Here is an 18,926-nt window from a genome sequence, read left to right on the forward strand (position 1 = left end):
AAAACTATTGTATAATAATGATATTTGATAATCAAAGGGTTGAAGAGCTTAACTGGATTCGAAGATGGCGGCCAAAATAACTGTAATGCTTGATGAACCAGGCTGTTGTTAACGCGTTATTCAAATCATCAAACCAGTTGCAACAAGATTGAAAATGGAAACCATAGAAGCTTGTATACTTTAAATAGCGACAAATGATAACTCTGAAATGGAAAAATCTCTATTTTTGTGTGTGTGTGTGAGAAGTTAGAGAGATAGAATCGGCCCACTATTTATGTCTATGTTGATGGTCGACTATTTCATAGCGAGGCTGACTTACCCTCAAGGCACGTGACTAAAAGCGAAATTAAGCCTCGCGTGACTGGCTAGCGATGTCACGCTGTAACGAGCTCGTACACTGTAATTAACGGTACTGTGACTGAAAGAGCACACGGTAAATATAAATGTCGAACATGTAAAGCCAAAGATACAAAGGTAATTGTAAATCATTTCTAGGTCATTCACTACAGGTCTGAAGACAGCTCATTGATAATTAATGCTGGCAAAATGTCTTTGAAACAATAACATATAGCTTGAATGCCTTTTAAAAACATATTTGTAAAAAAATTCATTACAACGCTACTCAAATCTGTTGTTATTTAAGACAACAATGATTTTTTACAGTTTTTTTTTTTATTGACGTGAAAAAAATCTTTTTCGTCGAATAGCACGCCGCGGAAAAAGGATCATAGAGCAACTTTAAAAAAAAAAAAAACTGTTGTGTCTAGGCTGACAGGAATGGAACTTAATGGCTTTTGTATCAACACTTTTTTCCTACTGCCATTTATTTTAGATCACGCACTTTCATCCTTGTGTAGTACCTTTCTACCTGCACTGCACAGTTTTATTGTGCGAGATAAAATTCCCTTTGTTACACCTTTGACATTGGCGCCATGTAAATTTGTAGATAAAACCAGGCAAGAGGTCACCTGGGCATCTTTACAATTATTTTTAGTTTGGGCGTAAAGGACTTCATAGAGCGGCCGGGCAGTTCGCGAACATTCTGACGAGATTACATGCAAACATCGCCGTTGTTGACGCCCCTAATCTCAGCGGCCTGAACACCCGTGTCCCACCAGACGCCTGCAGTTGATATAAAGTCTGCTGTGGATCAAGGGATTCAAACCTGTCTTTTGCAATACAATGGCAATTGCGGGTCCTTTTCTCCCTCTGGGATTGGACTGTGTGAAGTGTTTATTGTGAACCAGTCTTGTCATGTGCGTTCTGCTGAGAATAATGATCTGCAGCGCTTGTGAAGAAACCAATAAAACAGTTGTAAAGCAGTTTTAATGATGCCGTTTAAAGGTTGTCTGCGAGTGAACAAATGTACGGGCACAGAGTGTGTACAGACATACACGCCCGCATGCATGTCTACAGGGATAGGCGCGCGCGCACACACACACACTCTTATATAAAAACGGTGAAACCTAGATGTTTAGATCATTCCCTTTAACACATTTTATCACATTGAAATAGACAAAGTTTTTTTTTTTTTTTTAAGTTTTGTACATTAACGAGCAAAGCAGCAAAGTTGAATAATTTTTGTTTTAAATGAACGAATAAACCAGAGGTTGAATCCATTATTATTATTTTTTTTAAATTTTTTTAGAAATGCTAGCCAAAATGATGTTAATACTATTAAAAAACTGTGGTGTCATCTCTTCCCGCGAAATGTGTGTTTGGGCTTTAAATGCTCGCTGAGGCCATCATGTAAATCATCTTGCACATATGATGTATATTTTTTTAATAAACAGTTTTCACCATTTAAGTGGTGTTATTTTGACTAACCCTATATAGATATATAGTTGTGTGCTATAGCTAGTCTTCATTAAGGGTTGTATATATTAAATAAGATGTTAAGCTCGCATTGAAACAGCTTCTTATAATTCTATATCTTCATTAATACTGATGCACGTGCGTTTCTCTCAATGTGTGTGAATAGTCGTAAAGTGATTTGTCGTTAACAATATCTGCAGAACAGATATGTTGTCTTGATACAAGCAGAATTGTCTGGTCATTGGTTTCATTTTACATCGACATGAAATGTTCCTTAGTCAACTGCACTGACCTAGTTTTGAAAAGGGCCTTGAGTCAGGAGGGTTACCTAGTTTCTGTCAATCTCCTATACTCCCAGGTACGTTGCATTACACAGAAGTAAAAACCTCTCTTTCTCTCTCTCTTTTCCCTTCATCTCTTCGCGTGGTTCTGGTTCTGTTGCTACATGAACATGAGCAGACACGTGCACTGCAATGGAAAGGGGGAGGGACTCTTGCAAGAACTGACTGCCGTGACTAAACAGAACAAAGTTTCCCTCACCTGTGAGTCAAGATGGTGCTGATGTCGTCGAAGTCACTAGCAGGTCGAGCACAAGATATGGGTTTGTCGAGACGGAACATGATGCAAATGGAACTGTTGTTTCAACTTCAAATTCTTTCTTCTTCTGGGCCGTTTCTGTAGCCCCGCAGATACCAGATTATTGGTCACTGAAGCTGAAGACAGGTCGGGCTCACCTTTGCCAGGTGTTGTCCACAAGAAGGCGTCGCCTGCTGGCCGCCATGACCTAAGCGCACTCAAGCTCGGTCAAAGGTAACACTGAACACACAGAAACAAGCGCGCGCGGACACACACACGCGCACACACGCACCAACGCACAAAACTTTGTAAGTAAAAGCATCATTAAAACACTTTTTTTCTGGAATCAAACGGGTAATTCAAGAAAACAAAGCAGCATGAAATTAGTAGAATAAGTACTGAGTCTAATGCATACACATACATGGAACGCGCGCACGCACGCACAAGCAATCAATCAAATATAATACAGAGGAAGTAATAATGTGGTCGTTCGAGAAAACAAGACAATGTACATATAGAATACTTTTCCCACAGGAAGAGAATCCGCGATCCTAATCAGTACAGATGTAAGGTCCCATGTACACTGACTTCACCAAACATCTACATTCAAACTTTGTTCTTTTTCTTACAAAATAAACATTTACACTGTCTCGTCGCGTTAACAAGGGACCCAAGGTAAAACTAATATTGAACTAAAACAATGCAAGCAGTCTCCGAGAGGTAGTGCATGCAGCGGTGTGCGGCTAACTACAATCAAAATGTCAAGTTAGTATTTCAAAGCTACCCGTCACTTCCCGCCTCCCAGGTGAACAGCAGCGGCAGGGCTGTGTCAACGCTGTGAAGGGCAACCACGGTGTCCCACGGGTGTCCCAACGTACAGGTGAGCCCACACGCATGCAGGTGCAGAAATTCTTCTGAAAGTTCCACACTTTGCACTTACTGGGTATACGCTCTGACAAGCCCTTTCCCTAGTCAGTAGGGGTCAGTCTGTACGAAAATGTTCTCAATTCTCCTTGTACATAGACTCTGTATACTTCCACCCTCATGCTCTAACTGCACCAAAGTCTTTCTATACCCTACCCTAACCAATCTCTTGTCGATGCGTGTATTCTATAATTCTGTGAGTGCGTGCGTGGGAGAGTAGGATTTTTTTCCTGCGAGTGCGTGTGTTAAAGGTGAAAGGGGATCGCTTTTGGAGGTCTTGACCGTAAAGGAGTACCTTATTAAATTTATGGTATACTTCCGTGGATGGAGATTGCTTAATATGCAGCACGTTTTCAGCACTGTGTGATTTATGTGGAGAATGGTGACAAGGAATAATAATACGTCGCCTGTGCACTCATTATGACCCAGAATGAAGGGGAGGGAGAAGCCAGGAGGGGCAATGGAAAGCAAAAGGAAGTGAGGGTGCCGCGCTTACAGCCGGGCACCACGGCGTGTGTATTCAAACAACACCTTCACTTTGACACGACAAAGGTCGGCGTTTCTTGCCGTCGTCAACTGTCTCCCGACCTCGCCGCTCCCCCCAATGAGCCTGAAATTAGGTAGAAGTGAAAGTCAGCAACGACGTTTAAAGCATGGGCAGGTACTCTCTCTCTCTTCGAAGCTTTTCTAAACATCGCGTGAAAACCACAGGTGTGCTTTTTGCGATTGGCGTGAGTTCGGCGCTGTAGATGTGGACCAGGAACGGCGGGCGTCAGGTGTGGTTTACCTCTAAGTAAACTGTTAAATGGGTAACTTCTCTTGCGTGTTTGTATATGTGTGTGTATATATTTTAAATGTGAGAGAGAAAGCAGGAAAAGGCGCAGAACTTTGTCTCTTTATTGAATAGGCAAAGGGAGTGGTCGAAAGGAGAGTGTCACCCCCACCCCATCCCCACCTCACAAAAATGTTACGTCCAGAAAACAGAGAGAGACAGAGAGAAAGTGTGTTTGAACTGAGAAATGTAACAGTATTTTGACATTGTCAGTTTTACATTATTCTTTAGGAAAGTAGTAGTCCTATGACTCCAATCGCACTCAAACACACGCGCTCACTCGCACACACACACGATTATGAGCGGGTGTATGCAAGGTAACAGCACGACTAAGTCCATAAAACATCGTCTCACACAATTATCCCGCAAATTAAAGCTCGGGTAAACCTGAAGGCAAGCATGGCACGGTCGTGCCGCGATTTCAAGAGCGGGGAAAATTGCATCTGGGTAAACTCCACTTGGTGGTACGTATGCACGGCCTGTACTGAGGGCAGGGGGATGTAAAGGGTGTGGAGCGATGAATCAGTCGCCATGCACGAAACAGCGGCTAGCTGATGAAGTAGAGGGCGCCACACGTCTACAAAGTCCACACACCTGAAGCCATTAAGATACTTGCTCTTCGAGGGGGAGTGGATGCGAAATGTGTTTTGTAGAAAGACGTGAACATTGCACGTTTTTGTATATTTTTGGTGGTGTGAGCTTGCATGCATACGAGTTTGCGAAAGTGAGAGAAGATGAAGTCGGACAAGCGGAGGGTGAGGGCAAGAAGAGATTGGAGTCGAAAGAGCGCAAATGGATGTCGCCTATTGCTGTGCCTTAGGCCACAATATCTGACTGATGTCAGGGTTCTATGATAAATAGAAAGCTATTTCAGCCTTGGGATGAATTTTTTTTTTCTTTCACAGCTTTAAAAAAAGCAAACTAAAAACAGTGATTTATGTGACTGTTCATGGAACTCACATGCGTGAAGGGACAAAAAAGTAGAAAAAGACAACAAGTTCTTTCTCTTTAAAAATTATAATGGCTTAACGAATTATACCAAGTATAGTGACTTTGATAATTGTAGCTATTAAATACTTTTAATCGTAGGTTAATTTCTCAAAGCCTCTTAAAGAGCTAATGTGAGTTCCGGACAGAATATTGCCGACCCAGCCAATCCTACTAACATTTATTATTTTTATCAAGGAGCAGGAACCTGCTGCGGTGGATCTTAAACTTTTATCATAAGTAATAAAGAAATGTATGCAAGCAATAGAAAACGAAAGCATGTCCAACACAAATTGGCCGATTAAACTCGAGTGACCCTGTCCACGTCCATTAAAGTCACAGCACGTAGTGAGAAGTTGAGAATACATCAATCTGTTTGACGGCAGTAAACCTCCACTCCTAAGGTAAAATAATGACAGCCACGGTAGGAGAAAATAGCACCCCTGCAGTTTTCCCCCATGATTTTGTTCGTAATTTCAACCCCAGCTTCATCTTTCTCCTCATACCACGGCCAACTCTTTATAAAAGTACCAGGACGACATTTGTATCTCCTAGTCTGCCAAAAGTTTTTGACATCAGCCCAGCTTGGAGTTTTCATCTTTCATGGATTAATACACCCGCTGAGGAGATCACATTTAAGAAACTCAGGAGAAGTCGCTGTGTTGGACAGCATTTATAAACGTCTCGCCACAATGTTTTTATTTTCTTTAACAATTACCCAAAGTTATCCTTCCGCACAAGATTTCTGTGAGCTACGGTAAGCTCTTAATGTTAGGTGCTTAAAACGCCCCTTGGCTTCTGACACTAGCCTTTTCAACCCCGTATTAAGCTCCTAGAATGACTAAATGTTAGGCAACCGGCGCCAAAACAAAATTTAAGGATCAGGACTTGGAGGAGATCAAGTAGGCATTCGCCAAGCATTTGTCGTGCAAATGTCAGCCACGCCGAGTAAATAATAAAAAAAGCATTCAGACATATTCTGTCTGGTCCACTCAGTCCTTGTAAAACTAAGCCTTCGAGCTTAGCTTAGATGAGTAATTATAGTTAAATGCCATACGAGTCAATCCTGTAATTAAGCTCAAACTTATAGGCATATGAAGGACTGTCATTAGTTTCCACAAAATGTATTATGTTTTTCAATGAGTGTTTTATGAAAATGCACATGTAGATTGTCGTAAATTCTAATTTGTGAAGGGCTTAGCCAATTTGAGAACTCCTAGCGCATGTTACTAAGATGTTGCCATGACAGGTCTAATGTTTTTGACACAGCGGCAAGTCTTAACCTCTGTCCAAACTGCAGGTGAGACGGTGTTTTTGAAGGGCTTCACATGTTGAAAATAACAGTGTTATTTGCTTAGATATGAGAAAATAAGCAAGTAATTAATTATATGATTAGCCATCTTGAAAAATTATGTTCAAAGTCATACTAAGCCGCTTCAATACCTTTGCCAATCACAGAGAAACCACATGCAACATCAGCAGGATCTGTTTCTGAACTTCATTGACTTCAAGGTATAGAAGAGAGCACAATATTTTTCTAATAATTAGGTAAAGTTCATTGTAGAATACTGTTTTTCTAAAAAGTTAGTAAATACTTTCTTCTGTTCTCTAGAAACATTCTTACGAACATCAACATACACAGAAACAATAACACAGACGCTTTGACAGTGTTAACGGTCTCTAGGCCATATACTGTATACATATAAGTCTGTATACAAATGTGATATCGCAAATTTGGCCTCTTTGTGAGCGTAGTTACATTTGTACACGACCATTTGTTGTACGACAGTACCGCTACTGCGTCTATTGAAGTTCCAATTTCGATGTAGCTGCATGTACTATTATTGCTAGTTTACAGAAAAGCATCTGGTCAAAAAACATGATCACTTTTAAAATGACCTTCTAAAAACCATGGGTCATGTTATCTTTCTCCAGTTTTTGTTATGACCTCTCTGTTAGAGGCTTCAACATGGTTACCAACAGGATTAGCGATCAGAAATTATTCCAAAAGAATGCTCTAAATTTTGTTGCTTTTTAAATCTTACTCAGCGTCCATTTACACTTTACCTACTGCTGGTGTTCGAAGTGTGCTCACTTGATTTAGAGCAGGCGTCTCACCCATAAACTCACATGCCCTAAGACATGTAGTTAACCCTACTGCAATGTGTCGTAACTGCCCATTCTATCATGGTATTGAAGATCCAGAGCTTTCTTTTATTGTTGTTGGCCCGGCATACGCTATTATTCGAGATTCATAGCCATTGAGTTCCTTAGACGGCCATCTAGTTTTACATTAGCTTTGTTATTTAACACTACAAACGCCAAATCCATTCCAACCTATGGTTATTTATGGTTATTTATAATTAAGTTTCCTGAATTAGAGAAATGGCTGCTGGGATTGTAAGATAAAGTATAGAGCTAATGTCATTGATGACAGTTGTTATATGTATTTACTGGTGATTCTCACGACTTAAGGCTTATCTCTTTATGTACCTGTAAAATCACTTGCCCCTTAAAATGCGCCAATGATCCAATCAATAAAGTTTTTTCGCTTGTTTGTTCGTTGTTCGTTGTTTGTTCCTTCGTTCGTTTTCTCTCTCTCAGGCCGACTTTTACAATCTTGGAAAGCCTCTACGTGCCAGATGTCCACAAGCAGGCTTTTCCCGTCATCCACAGTTGCAGGGAACACAATCAGATGGACGTGGTGACCGAAACATGAGTAGCGGAAACTCCTTTTTCACCCCCGAAATTTTCCTCCATCGGCCAGACTTCATTCTCTGGAAGCCCTTAAATGAGGAGTGGCAGCCTCTCGTGCACACAAACAGTGCTTTTTCTCTGCTGCGTACCTCTTGTTCAAGTGCGCATTGAGTCCAAAATGGTCAGTTTGCAGACGGCAAATGTCAGAGCCTTTTCTTTATCCCAGAGAGGGTCCTATTTCAGGTCCATATCTCCAGGGACTTGTGTCCCCGTCGACCCTTGTTTTGTTGCTCAGAAGAGTGCGAGCCGTGGGTGGTCTTCACTGGCGTGTGTTTGACTTATTCATTTCCGGGAATTCTGTAATGTATGGGAGATCGATCATTAAAGGCTTTTCTTAATCTGACGATCATTCCCAGTGTTGAAGATTCAAAATCCACCTCTGTTTCCTAACAAGATAGAGAGGACGACCCAAAACCCGGTTCGATGAGGATCATAAGCGAGGTCTAGGGCAAGGGGAAAAATCGACGATGTGTGATGTATAAACCTATCATCTGGTTTTCGATCCTCGAAGCTGACTGGCTGCGCTCTCATGTTGAAAGAGACGAAGAAGGTACTCAAGCTGAAATAGTGAACGAGACAGCACTCAGCAGCAAACCATTTGAAAGGGTTATTTTTCGTGCAGGCAGCGGCATTGGTGTCTTTGGTGCCATTCCCATATTGGCTTTAACAGTAGGAACGCTCGTAAAACACCTTTTGGTATTTGATCCGTCAGATATGTTTTTAGGTCAGTCATGGTTTGAAATACCGATCAAAGACGACCATAAAATCAGTTGTTTGCTAATCGGCATTTCATTCAGAGTGCCTGAACCAAGTGAAACTAAACTTACATAGTTTTAGTCGATAAGGACGATGGTATTTCTCTAAACATTCTGTTCTTAGTACAAAATTGACATTGGGAATAATTCCCCTTCCCCGCCCCACTTCCACCAACCATTAACTCACTTTCATAAAATTTGTAAAGATGTTCTGGAGTTCAAATGATTTCATCTTTGCGGACACTTCTTTTTCTGTATAATGCGCGAAGGCGTCATGCTGCTTGAAGAAGCGGCCGGAAGTGGACCGACACTAGACAGTTTTGTCCTGCCCAAGAATGGTAAATAGGTCAACCGAGAAAACCTTTCTTTCATCCCGTTCAAGAACCCATTGAGTGGACGCTCTGCCCCTGGTGAAAAGGCTCCACCTGCTCACTTTATGAGTCTGAATGACAGTGCTCGTCTTCAGAAAATGAGGTGAGACACTGAAAGAGTTATCTTTCTGCTGAACACCCATCGTTGAAGATAATATCGTTGGTAGCAAGTGTACGTTAAGCACAGACTGTGTAGGTCAAGAGTATGATGGCCATCATGCTGATAGAACTCACAAATCGGTTAGTCTGAACTTACTGTAATATTAAAATGGAGATTTGTTGAAATCTGGATGGTACTCCGTATAAACGTATTTTTATTGATACATATGGAAAATCTGGGATTTTTTTAAAACTATGTTTTGAAGATGACGATAACACAAAATGTAAGAAGAAAGACATGACGGCAACAGTCCTACTGCTATCAATTAATCCAATAATACACAGAAAAAATACACATTTAACATTTCTTTATAGTCAACATATCAGCTAGCCTACATTAATTAAGTAATGCTAATATTATCCCTCCACTAGCTATACGCTATCCCTCCAGTATTCCTCCACTAGCTATACCCTTAGCAAACGCTTAGTTACGAATGTACTTCTTTTCAGAAAAGGTGCACAAAGGTAAACCTGAAAACCGACAGGCTAGTGACAACTTTGAGGATGATAAGATACATACAAAGGCTACTTGCGCAGATAAGAGTGGGTTCATTGACAACGCGCCCTGGGGGAGAAAACGAAAGAGGGTGAAAAACTGCAAGAGAGAGAGAGAGAGGGAGAGTATGGAATGAGATGTCATGTCAAAACTGAGCTTTGAAAGTCGCCTGATAAGATGTAAAGGATGACTGACGGAGCATTTTGATAGGAATAAAAAAGGAAGTGTTTTCTTTTACTATATTTGGGACTAATGCTGAAGTGGCGCTTTACTGATCCCTGTTCCAGGTTTTGAACGCTGAACAGTTAAGCACACACTTTTTAAGTGGACGAAAAATGAAGTTTCACGATAAAGAGTACTTCAATTCGAAAATCTCTTCAACTCGCGATAACTATGCCTTTGTGGCTCTACATAAAATGTGCTCAGTAGATAAAATAAAAGTATATAAATCACAACTAATGTGAAACAGTGCATGAATGAACATGTGTTGGTGAGATGGCTAACAAAGAAGTATATGAAGATACCATCAGGCCAGAGGGGTGAATATGAAGATGTATAGGTTCAGAGTGCGCCTTTCCTGACATAACAGCTGAAATGTAAGGGTTAACTTTATCTAATTCTGGTCTAGTAGGATTATGATTACTCGGGGATTATGAAAAATAAATTGTTATGCCCGTGGGAAATTAAAAAAAAAATAAAATTTACTTACTCCCATCTTGAGCATATCCAAGATCCCAGGCTGGACTCACAGGACCTGTCACATAGTGCTGCCGTATTTTATTAAGTTCTATTTCCTGAAGTCTGGTAAATTCACACAGAAAACACGCGTGTCGAATTTCTTCTCAAACCGAAAAACAATTTCCGAAAAGAATGTCACAAATCATCACGAAAGTCTTTGCGATCAAATTAGCCTCTAGTTGACTAACTCCGGCTTCCCTGTCTACACCTGATGGTAGGTATCTGAATTATTAACATTTACCACTCGGGTGCCGTTCTCCTTCAGTGCGTTCAACGGCCTAAGCTTCTACTTTTTTTTGTAGAAAACCTGTTCTGAGGTTTTACTGTCGACTTGAATGCAAACCCCGGAGAGGGCCGCACGAAGCATCATCCCTCAATAAAACTGCCGCGCGGTCGCTGCGCCATCTACCGTCACCGTCGTAGCCACTGGCGGCCTGTGTGAGGTTTACGCTCGTTGTCGCGACACGTAGAAGTCGGAACCCACGGCAGACCCAGGAGAAGTGAAGCACGTGGTCAGGGGTCGGGCCACTGTACGCCACAAGAGCGCGGCGACAAGCCAGGGCGACTTGGTGGGGCTGATATAAATATTGCTTGTCTACGGGCCGACAGGTGAGCGCGCTCTGCCAACAGCTGTGCGAGGGCGTACCTTGACGTTGTAGCCACGGACTGTTACGGGGGCCGCGATGTGACCGAGCGTTTCTCACCTTGACACCTGGCTGGTAGAACTCGTGTGCCTGCGAGAAACACTTTTTTTATATTTTTGCTCCCTGCCATGTATTCACGCGGACAAGCCAAAGGTCTCAAGTGTGGTACGGTAGCATTTTAAAGGTTGATTAAGAACTTTTTTTGGGGGGAGGGGGACTGAACTAAGGTTTGGCGATAGATATTCTTGATTGGATTGGGTTTACCGGTGTAGTTTCTAACACCTCCTACCAATCTCTGCTTCAACGGACAACTGTTGCTCTGAAGCAGTTTTCATCATTATCGTAAATATAGTAGGTTAGAGTATGATAGGGACGAATATATGATTATTTATTATAAATGTGTGAATATATCACATCTATATATGAATCGGCTGCACACGATTGTAATGGAGCTTGTGGTAGTAGTGAGCAGTCCTCACTTGAAGCAGCAGCAGAAAAAGTTGAGGATGACGGTTGTTTTTGCTTTTTTTTTTTTTTTTTTTTTTTTTTTACTCCAGTGACTTTCTGAGATCTCAAACTGCTGCAACTCCCATCTACTTACTATTATTCGAATGGTTCTCTTCGCTGCATGCCTACGAACTAGCTAATAAGTGTGTCACTTTTTTTTTTTGTTTTTTTTTTTTTTTTTAATAAATCGGATTTCACAGTTTGGAGCTCCCTGTACTGTGTCATCGACTTCAGAGTTCGTCAGTCAGGCTTGAAAGCATAATTCTTCTACAGGTTTCTTTTTGTTCCTCGAGGTATGTTGGTGGATGCTTTTCCTCGCTTCTTTTCTGTGCCTCATTTCCTGCAAGTTTTCTTTTCTTCTTCATTATTTTTTCTTTTACCTGCTTACGTCTTTCATACTTCATTGTTCTTTACCATTGCACAACAATTAAAGTTTTCAATGAGTTATCATTAGTCGACGGGCTAGTTCTTCTGGCTGGTGAACACTCACGCTCCCTTGCAGGGAGATAAGCCGAACGTTATGTATCCACAAGTGCACCGACGAGGGGACAGAGGAGTCTGGGGTGGGTGGGGAGTAAGGGGCATTTGGCAGTCATTCAAGGGTCAAGAGCAGTGCGCACGAGCTTTCCAGGCGTTTGGAATGCACTCACGCTGGCAAGGTGTTACAGTAATTAAAGAGTCACCTGCACTGGAAGAAGGGCGAGGAGGGAGGTGTGTGTAGGTGCAACATGGAAATGATATGTGCGTCTGCACGACCAGTGTATTGCACGGCATGTAAAAGGTTGCCGACTTGAGTGCGCGTGACATTTTGCGACTAGGCGGCACTTCAGCTAAAGAATACAGCAAAAGTATATCTAAAATTTAAGGCACGGGTCACCAGATGCATGCAATGCCTTCTTATCCAGGCATTCTTGCCTCTTACCTCTGAGGACCTAACGACCTTTAAAAACATGTATCATGGCGAAATCTCTCCACGCTACTCAGGTCTCCTTTGTCTACGGAATGCAATGGATACACGCGATGGGTCACTGCAGGCTTCGTTCGCTCCTCTTAACCCCAGTAATACCACAAAAACACTTTCCTCACAGACCTTCCCCTCTCTCCTGCCTGTACTTAAAATGTATATGCGAGCACAGCGGTCGAGATCCAGCACGGACCCCGGGGCCGAAGATTTCTTTGGGCCCCTTGTAATCGTAATCGTCAATTATTTCCCCAGTATATAATTACATACTTAAAATTAGATTGTCAATATCTACATTTCATTTAGTAACGTATTATAGACTGCAAACATTAGGATTACTCTAGAGGCTTTTTGCAATTTACGAGGATTGATAAAAAGTGCTGCAATCATGAGCATCAAATTTTGTGCTTCACAAAACAAGTATACAGAGTAAGCATAATGATATACCACAGATAGGCATAAAAGCAAAGAACCTTTGGATTTCTCTTAAAATTATAGAAATTCCTACAGACTGCCGATACAAAAATATTCGCCCCTCCCCCGCGCAAATAAATGAAACTCAAACGATCTTTGGATTATAAAACAACGACAATTTTTTTAAAAGTTGCTTTTGGAACTAATCTTGTGTGCTTTTTTTTAGTTTTGGCTAACTTCAATTTTAAAAGCAGTGCTCGGGCCGTACGTAGTAAACATGGATCGGGAGAGGAATTTGCCAGTAGCAGCATACTGTCGTGCGATATTGAAGCCGGGAAATATGGCTTGACTGTGTACGCTGCATCGCCGCAGCAACAACCAAGTGCTGCAGACAAATACGACAGACGTGGTGTGTACACGCCCCCGGGGAGCGCCAGAGTGGTAGGAGCAGCGTGTAGGGGCATGGAGACGGCCCAGAGTTCTCTGAGGAATGAGCTCGCGACGAGCGAAATGCAATCGAACGGATCTGCATCCACCGCTTCCCGTCCTCTCGAAGGCGCTCCCGCAACCGGGCAGCGGGCAAGATGGCGCGTGTTCGGGACGCGTAGCAGAGGATTGCGGGTCCTTGCCGCGAGTTTACAGTTAAGACCTGCCGCCACTTGTTTTGTGACAGCGGATAAAAGTTTGAACTCACTTACACTTCGCGTTGTTCCTGGGCTTAAGGTGAGGAGGGGGGAACAAACCCTCACCAAGCACCACACGCCAAGCTTTGTTTGGATAGAGGGTGCCATGAACTGTTGGTAAACGATGGCTCACTGAGGCTGCATGCTTGAGGGCCTTCGAAATAGGTCACAAGTCAAATAGGTCTGTCTGAAAAATATTTGCTCGACAGTTAAATTTAAAACAAATTGCCAGTCACACGTTCGATAGTGTCTGGTTAGTTATTTTTTTTAAACCAATCATCAGCAGACTTCAAAGTTATAACTAACATTCTCAAAATAAAGTCTCTCCCTGCATCTATCTAGTCACTATAACATGCTAAAAAATTGCTTAATTAGGATAACGAAATGACATCTTATGATAACGGACTTCCAGAGCAATTCTGGATCCCGATAACCCGATAGGAAATTAAGTTGAAATGGAGTTATTTTCTGTCTCTACATATTCCCGAACCTACTCCTGTTTTTGAAATACACAACTACAAATATAACAGTTTGCAGAAAGAGGTCAAAATCGTGATGACACGTTTGTACACAGATACGCTTAATTAACAAATGATCCCACCACTCCCATTGGCTGAGACCCTCATGACGTAAAAAGGATCCCTGAATAGTCCTGATGTCTTTCCTGTTGGCGTCACGTGACAACAAAGCTAGGAAGCATGCGCATCTTGTGGTGATCTGCTTTCCTGATCCTGCAAGTGAGTACTGCTCCCACCACCCTTACTCACTGAAGTGTGCCTTTTCACAATCAATAAGCGGAAGTAGCTCAGTGATCAAGCGGAAGTTGCTTAGAATCAGTCAGAAAGTACTCTACATTTTCCAAAGTCATGCAACAGCGAAACTGGCTAAAGATATATTTTCACCTGCCTTGTGAATGAGGTCAAGACTACCTATTCTACAAAAGTAGGTTCGCTGTCACGACAAAATCTCATTTGCATATTCTCGAAACTCTCGCTTTGGGTGTGACCTTTAATGACGCCAGGTTTAGTGAGGTGAGGTCGATCCACTGTGCACCTCCAAGGATATTTGACTCAGGTTGGCAAGAACTTAATGTAAGCATAATTTTTTTTATAGATGTGAAATTATAAAAAAAGACGCTGAGCATAACAATTATACTTCATTTACGATGTTGATGGGATAAGTAAATCAGTAGATGTTTTATAACCCTGACCCTGATATAACTTTATGCATATAGCTCTTGCACTATATAGAGGGAGATATATACATCCTTTGTTTTATAAACAGTAAGGTACCACTTTCAAAACTGCACAGAACGCATTCTTTATATTTCACAAAGCAACCTTTTTTTCTATCAGCATACCAGCGTAGCTAACTATAGGATACTGTTCCCCCAAAATGGTGTAAGTAACTGTGCTGTACGTGTTCCTATTGTCAGGGAAAATGTTGTAAATCTACTTTAAGGACTGCCGTCGTGTTTACCCGAGGGACAAAATCTTTTTATCTCTCCTATACAACAAAGAGACCAGTTGTCGGAAAAAAATCAGATCAAAGAACTCGGCAATCGCCTGATTTAGGTCTCTAAGGGAACCCTTGACTAAACAGTGCACTTCAGCAGGTCTCCAGGTGCTGTATCTACTCAAATGTCATGTAGTCGGGGAAGTTTGCAAGTGAATAACTGAACATATTTTCATGCTCGGTTGTGTTGACGCTAATTAATCTGGGACCAGCAGTAGTGTACCATCGTATGCAAGAAAACAGGAGGAGAGGTAGCCATCTTGGACTATAAACTCTCGCCCACGGTTTCCTTCTGACCTCAGGTGCTTGTCGTAAAAACACTGATCTTAACAATGAAGAGTCATCTTACCATGTCCGGAATTAAAAGTATATATTAGGTGCTAAATAATGTAGTTTTTGTCAAGATATTCTGGGACTGATTTCCTCTTGAGGTCAGGTGTCCGTCCGGATCATTAAAAGGTTAATCGTCCCTTATATAAATTCTAGCATTAGACTAAGATGTCATATAAAAAGGCTTGGTTTTTATTTTTAATTTTATTTACCCTTCTTGTTTATAATCAAAGACTTCAGTGAGCACAACAAACTCTTTTGTACTCATTGCAATGTCTGGGGCCTAACTTAATTCGCTTGAACATGTATCATAGTAGTAGGGAAAAAATTAACAGTTGTGAACATAAAATAGACATAAATGTAGAAGCAAATGCATTAAGAATGGTAAAATCGAAAACACGACATTTCACTTTAGACCAAATGTTTGCTTGTCCTTGGCGAACATTCCCGCAAGAATAATCGTAGGCGAAACTCACAGTTCAAGAACTTAAGTCGACAACATATGGGGAGGCCAGTTGTCAAAGGAAAACACCTGTACAGGTGACAAGAAACAGGATCAAGTTTACATCGGGCCGTCACCAAGATATAAAAAAGTAGTTGACAACTTCAGTAAGCGGGATATACAGTTCATTTAAGTGTCTTCTCCGCTCTCTCTTGCTTCTTACAAATACAGTCAGTTCTCCAGTAACAAAGAGGTATATTAGGACATTAGCTTATGTTATGGCACCTGTTTATTTATTTTTACTTTTTCATAGACATTTAACATGTACCACTTATTAATCTGATTTGTGATTATGTTAGTTTTTTTTTTCATTTTTCTTCATTTTTTTGATATGTACGTACGTACATTCGTATCGCATATATATATATAGGTAGGCAGGTAGTCAGCTGTGAGTCCTAGCTGATCCAGCACTCATTCCATTCGTTACCACTTTGTCTATTAAAAGATTGATTTCCTCATTTTTTTCCCTCTCTGTACGTGGTTTCTCTCCTTCACTTTCCTTCTCCATTCTAACATTCCTGCGCAAGAACAGTCACACAACTGTTTTCTGATCGAAAGATCGAATATACTGAAAGGGTTTCTTGCCGCTGGCGTTGCTGATGCTGTGTATTCGATCTCACTAAAGTGGACTGAGCAAAGTTCTCTCTGGTTCGCCTCTTTTGTTGCAAAGTCTGCTTCTCCCTCAACTAATAAACGTACAACCATTTTTTGCAATGAATGCCAGCGTAGTCTTTGATTTTCAAACATTTTAAATCCTCCAATGACAGTTACAATCACCTTAATTACACCCGTCAATACATGCCACTTACAACTTTTCCTGGATGGGGATTTAAATAATAAAGAAGTCGATGACAACAACGACGATGGCGATGATGATGATTATGAAAACTGACCATGACGATGATTAAAACGATGAGAAAGTGATAACTCGCGAGAAGCTGTGTTTTTAACGATCATTTTCCTACAACAAAAAATATACATATTTACGTGTATTAAGACATATATATTTGTATGTGTGTATTCTACGTGTATGTAATTATACATGTCTGTGTGTGATATTTATGACTATTATGGTATATATTAAAAAATTTCGTCTACTTCCTACTGGCAGTAAATACACAGAAGCTTTTATTTATAAACGTTAACTGCAATTCAAACGTCTAGATGAAACACCAACAACAACCAACCAAACAAACAAAGCTAAACTAAAACCAACAAACCAAACTGCAATATGAATTTTGCAAAACTTGCGATGTCAGGAAGGTCGTTTTAAATCCGTCTGGCGGCTGTGTCAGGAACTAGAGGAGCCACACAGTCAAAGGAAACCTTCTGACCTGTAAGTACAGTGCTTCCGATGTCAATCTTCTAAGGTTACGCAAGGGAAGTGTGGCCAGAGGTGCCAAAGGAACTTTCTGCCACCCTTTTGTTTGTCGACTGCTGTTTAGCGAACCCTGGCGTTCAAAGAGTGGGGCCTAATGACTGTTCGTGTTGCGGATTAGCCGACTTTTGATGTTATCTGCTCGGTTGTATGCTTCATCGGAGAGGTAATCCCCTCTGCCGAGCGTAATCCGCACTTGATTAGCTGGTAAACAAAGTAAGCAAAGTGGTCTAACTAGGGGTTGGGAGCGCAGGTCAAGCCACTAAGCTAGACACGCTGAACCGAGAGTTAAACATGCACCAAGAACACTCTTCTTTCCATGCTTCTTGAAGTGCGCGCGCATCCTCATGAAGGACACCCCCCCCCCCCCTTTCTATATCCTTCTCACGCACAAAAAGCACATGCGTTCACAAATACACTCACCCTCTCCTACCACACCCATGCACGGACATATTCCTGGTCAGGTATATTTGAATGCATTTTTGTCACCTACATGTGTCTAGATATCAACAGTTGTAAGAGCGTTTAGTGCAGTTTTGAAAAACAGAAATGATAGCTATTTTTATAAAAAAAATCAGGTATTAACAAATACTGGCATTCATAAGAAATGTTTCTTTTAAAATTTGTACCAAACAGAGAAGTCCATGCAGAAAAATCTACACATGCTCTTGACATCATGGAGTAACCACAAGACATAGGACATGTTCTGAGGGGCGTGTCCACAAAAGGTCGATGCATAGATAAACTCGGAAAAATCAAACTAACGCTGACTGTAATCTGATTTCGTAAAACGATTGTCAGTTTACCCAGCCGATAAAGTTACGATTCGTAAGGAGGATTTTCATTCTCCTGCCTCACTCTTTCACTTCCTGTCCTTTCTTATTCTTTTCTGTTCTTTTCTCATTCTCGCCGATCGTTCCCTTTTTTAATACCGTACAGTGTTCACTAGTAAGATTCTTCTTTTGGAGGGATTAATTTCACTTGGGATTGTTACCCATATGAGATGCAAATGACACGGGGTCTCTTAATAAAAAAAAAAAAATAAAAAAGAGCATTTTAACATAAAACTCTGGGCAAGATATGGAAAACCAAGCTCCTCAAAGTATTTTGTCGAGACTTAACATGTGAAAAACAAGATGAAGCCATCAAAAAAAAAAAAAAAAAAGCTCATGTATGAAAATGCCGATAAATCCGTCAGCTAAGACATTTCTTGTCAGCCATGTCGCTTGGTGTCGTATGACAACATGAATTATTCACAACGTAATGCCAGTGCTGAATAGAAAACCTCTTTTGATAATATTTTAATTCCTTTTAGAAGCTGCATAGCATCAAACAGGCGAAAACGGTCGGATGAAAGAACGAACAAACAAATGCTTGCTCATTCTGGCACATAAGAAGCGAAATAAAAATGATGAGCTCGAGAGCTCAGGTGTCAGAGCTTTCTCTGCTACCAATACAGGTAGCATGAAAAGGCAAATAACTGGTTCAGGAGAAGGTTTTAAAGTATGAAAAAACGTTGGCTTCGTCTTCCATAGGTATTTTGTTACGACACATTAAAAAAATAAAATAAAATAACAGCATA

General features: G+C 41.1%; 1 protein-coding gene across 3 annotated transcripts in view; it reads right to left on the bottom strand.

Annotated features, from left to right (window-relative positions):
- Positions 1 to 18,926, bottom strand: part of LOC112559415 (protein inturned-like) — a 48,109-nt gene that overhangs the window by 24,087 nt on the left and 5,096 nt on the right. Inside the window, exons 1-2 of one of the 3 annotated variants that reach the window (XM_025230655.1) lie at positions 17,301 to 17,707; positions 2,356 to 2,631 (exon numbers count right to left, since the gene is read on the bottom strand). The gene's annotated coding sequence lies outside the window, so the exon portion shown is untranslated. Of the gene's footprint in view, positions 1 to 2,355; positions 2,632 to 10,381; positions 11,175 to 17,300; positions 17,708 to 18,926 lie in introns of those variants that run through there. The other 2 variants (XM_025230653.1, XM_025230654.1) reach the window with 2 other exon arrangements.

Source organism: Pomacea canaliculata, linkage group LG3 (genome assembly GCF_003073045.1).
Source record: "Pomacea canaliculata isolate SZHN2017 linkage group LG3, ASM307304v1, whole genome shotgun sequence".
In the NCBI taxonomy this organism is placed as follows: Eukaryota; Metazoa; Mollusca; class Gastropoda; order Architaenioglossa; family Ampullariidae; genus Pomacea; species Pomacea canaliculata.